This window comes from Papaver somniferum, chromosome 1, assembly GCF_003573695.1.
Source record: "Papaver somniferum cultivar HN1 chromosome 1, ASM357369v1, whole genome shotgun sequence".
NCBI classification, from domain to species: domain Eukaryota; kingdom Viridiplantae; phylum Streptophyta; class Magnoliopsida; order Ranunculales; family Papaveraceae; genus Papaver; species Papaver somniferum.
The window spans coordinates 166,059,676-166,064,216 of NC_039358.1; positions in this window are offsets into that span (position 1 = coordinate 166,059,676).

Consider the following 4,541-nt stretch of genomic DNA (forward strand, 5'->3'; position numbering starts at 1 on the left):
TTTTAAAAAAAAAAAAAAAAAAAAAAAAACTTTTCTTTCGTACGAGCATCCACCTTTGAAACGAGAGTTTATTCCACTTTGTGAAATCTCACATATTTAAAATATAAAATTCCGGTTTTCGTGATAGCTCATGGACGAATTTTATATCATTAGACTCAGGTCTTTTTTGTTTGTTCCTTAAACTAACGAATGAGCGAGCGTCTATTCATAAAACAAGGATTTCCTTACTGGGCCCGGCCCGCGAATCCTAACCGACCACGGACTCGTCGTCCAAACCAGCGGTTCAACACCAATTTATGCTCATCAAACGACGCTCCAATCATGACATTGAAGCCTTCATCAAGTCGTGGTTTTCTCATGCTCTCTAAATCCGGTAACGTCTCAACTTACGACTAAGTTCAATTAATGGTATTATTATTTATGGCAGGAAAATCACCATTTAATGCTAACTGAGGAACACAACTTTCCTCAGTAAGCAGGGGACTTAATGTAGATGGTGGATTTTCGACAAAGGCTAAATTCGCAAACTCATACAAAGCTCTGATTCAACAATCAGACGTGAGTATCGAGACACGGGTCTCTCATCGAATTCTCAACGGATAGTACCTTCTCTCAGAGTACATGTGGATATGTAGTCTCACGACTGGACAACGGCATATCTCATGAATACTGAATACTTTCAGTGATTATTTCTATATAGTATCACGAGATGGACGGATCCTAGACAACTTGCTCTGCTAGTATAGAGCCATAACGTCTTCAGGAACAAACAATAGGTTTACCCTGACTATATAAAGGATATGACTTACCGACAAGCTCGTATCAGGATAATTAATGATCTTAGACAACTTGCTCTGCTAGTATAGAGCCACAAAGTTAATTATTCCTAATTACAATCGCTCTTATTCCATGGTCGAATCCACGACTGGTCCCATAGAATGGCAATAACAATTGTTCTGATTTTATGATCGAATCCACGGCTTGATCTCATAGAATAGCAATAACTATATTATCTCATTACTCCGATTTCATGATCGATTCCACAACTGGTCTCATAAATGATAATAGGTAAATCTTAATTACTCCGATTTTATGGTCGAATCTACGATCCCATGGAATGGTAATGATCACTTTATTATTATGAATTCGTAGTCGAATCCTCAGCTGATCCTATGAATTAATAATAAACATCTTATTACTCAGTTTTGTGAATTATTCTCCACTGGATTCCACAATTAATAATAAATAATCAACAACCAGGCGTCTGAGCTACCTATAAGTAAGCCCCGATTCAAATGGTGAAGGTGTATCCAACGACGATACACTAACAGTCACCGCACGAACGAGTATTTCAAATATACAACGAAACGATGAACCTATGCAAAATAGAGAATAAAATAATAAATAATAAAAAATATATTGACCAGAGTGCTGGGAGCACGGACACACGACCAACCGACCGTGTCGTGGTCAATCCCACGCCAGTTTTATATTTTTAATGCATTTTTATTATTTTTCATGATTTGATGAAAATTCTCTCATTTTATCAAATCTCCTTCGTCTCGAGGAAACTCCTCGGTTTCATGGTACTTCCATAAATCCATAAAAATAATATAAAATTAAGGAAAGGAGTGTGGGGCGTGACCATCGGCCAACCGGCCCCACACCCCACGGTTCCTTATTATTTTATTATTATTATTATTATTATTTCTCTAATTTCATGAAAAAACTCCTTGATTTCATGGTATTTTTGCACAAATCTCAAATAATAATAAAATAAAATAAATTATGAAAATTTGTGGGACCGGGCCTTGGCCGGCCGGCCATGCCCTATCCGGTCCCACACGCCCCTTTGTTCTATTATTATTAGTTTTCCTTGAATTCATCAAATTCCTTGATTTCATGGTATTTCTCTCAAATTAGGAAAAATTCCCTCAAATCATCAAAATGCCTAAAAATATTTAAAAAATTAGGGAAACTCGTGGGACCGGGCCCTAGCCGGACGGCCATGCCTTACACGGTCCCACATGCCCTTATTTTTATTATTTTAATATTTTTTGCTTCCTTGAACTCATGAAAACTCCTTCAATTCATGGAAACTCCCTAAATTCATCAAAATTCTCAAAATTCATGAATTTTTCATAAAATCATCAAAATATTATAAAATTAAGGAAAAGGCACCACGGGACCGTGGTCACGACTGGATGACCATGCCTTGACCACGGCGGTCCCACGCCTCCTCATCCCTTATTTTATAATTATTTTTCATCATCTCATGGTGTTTTCCTCAATTTCGTCGAAACCCTAATTTTGGCATATTTTCTCGAATGGACGCTCAATCGCACGCCAGAAAATATCAAAATTCCCAGGACTAAGACGCGGACGCCTTGGGGACACGAGCATGCTATCTTGACCGACCAAGATTGGCTCTTTGGATCACGGAAGCCGTTTCCATCAATTTTCACAGTTTTGACCTAATTTGCACAATTGCTCGTATTAGGTCCAAAACTCTTCCAAACACTTTGTATTTTCATGAAGTGATCGTCAGGTGGTCACGTGACAACCCAGGTCCGGTTTCACGACTCCATGGTCGGTCCCTCGCCTCGTCATAATTAATTAGGTTTTCTCACCTAAGGCTCAGACGAGCATTTTCGAATAAATGATTAAATCAACATTTGATCATTCTTTCACCAATAAATCGTCAACTCTTCAGGAGTTCTTCGTATTTGCTCACGTGAGCATATGGACACTACATGTTTGATCCACAGTCCCATGTAGTCGCTCCCTCCTTCGTCCCATGGTTGAAATTCTGACGAACCATGAATTGATCATCAATTGATCAAATTAGGGTTTCTGAATCCAAGGATCACCATTCCAGATTCCAACCTCGACGACCTCATGGTCATTAATTTTATTAATTATGCTCGGTTCAACGACCAGTATTCTAATTAATGTTTTTGGTACGCTGCCAATAATCCATCAGATGAGCAACACATACTCAGACGATCAAATATTCAACAATTCATCACATGAGCAACACTTGCTCAGATGATAAATATTTGCTCAAACCAAGGGATATTGGTTCAAAAATCAATATTCAACTATCCATCGAATGAGCAATACTTTCTCACTTCATCGTAAGAACTATACCTCTGTCTCATGACATGTTCAACCCATGAGTTTCAGAACATCATGTTCAACTCAGCAACTACATGGACTCGTCGTCCCATCAAACCACGAGACGTCAATCGTGTCACTTGGGGGGATATCACTTAGGGTTTTGGTCTGGCGGTCTACGGCACGTGTGTTCAAATACACGATGGAATGTGAGCAAGTCGTGCAATCAGTTGAAGGAATTCACGAGGTAGTGGGTGGAAAATCGACCAAGTCTCCACACGTTGAGCAACTGGTTTCAAACACGATCTCCACTTCCCCACTCCTTGATTCCATCAACTGTCACACTTCATGGGGTCATGGTGTCTAAAATTCCAGCAAAATAAATAAGTCTCTGAATCATGATTGAATCATCAGCATCATTAGTATCATCAATCTCACGTCTCATCGACAACACGAAATCATCAACTCATCAATTGAGCAATTTCAATCACTCAGAGCTTATCGTATTCGGAATTCACATACCCACAATCCTTGATCATCATTGATCCCACATAATTCTCAGCTTCCCTCCTACAGATCAACCCATCCTCTCTTGTGACCGAATTTACTCTGGAACGGTCATTGTCTTAATTTAGGCCAGAGTACTACAGATTGATCTCTCGAATCTAAAGCACCCCCTTTGCAGCGGTGCATCTGTGTGAGGTTTAACATTTTGCTCGGTTCGAAGAGTCTCCTCCGTACGGTCGTCTCCTCAATTTAGCAAATCGTTTTTCCCCATCTACACCTAGCCGTAGGTATGCCTTCCATAAACATGTAGAAATATTGTTCTTCCGAACTGGTGTGAACCTTAGCCATTGGTATGTCATTCATAAACTTGTAGAAGTACTTGTTCTTCTCTTCGAACATCACCGTAATAGTGTCGGTTACCTCATGAATAGTGACTGGTAATCCCTATTATGCAAAGTAGGCACGTACAGGTAGGTGACTGATTCCACGAAGAACTGGGCGTTATGGTTTCTCTGAGATCCAAAAGTTGCAGGCCGAGGTGACCAAAGGTCCTTCCGCGGACGTGGTCAAATAACAAGGAGCGAAGGTCGAAAGGCTGTCCAAATAGTTGGAGCTGAAACAGGCGGTCCTCCAAATGACGAAGGAGGCCTTCTTAGAGAAGAGCAAAACACCTTTGAATGGATTCCTTTGAATGCACTTCTGTCTTCTGAAATTCTTCTGTTTCGTGTTTTTTTTTTTTGAAAGGCAAATGGACCATCTGGCTTATAGTTTTGATTTTCTGGATTTTTGGGTTGATAGACAAGTGTTACCTATGAGGGTTTTAGATTTTTATTCTGGATGAACTGTTTTAGCATGATGTCGTTTTGGTTATGATTGTAAGTAACACAAACATCACAGGGAAGATATGGAAACATGAA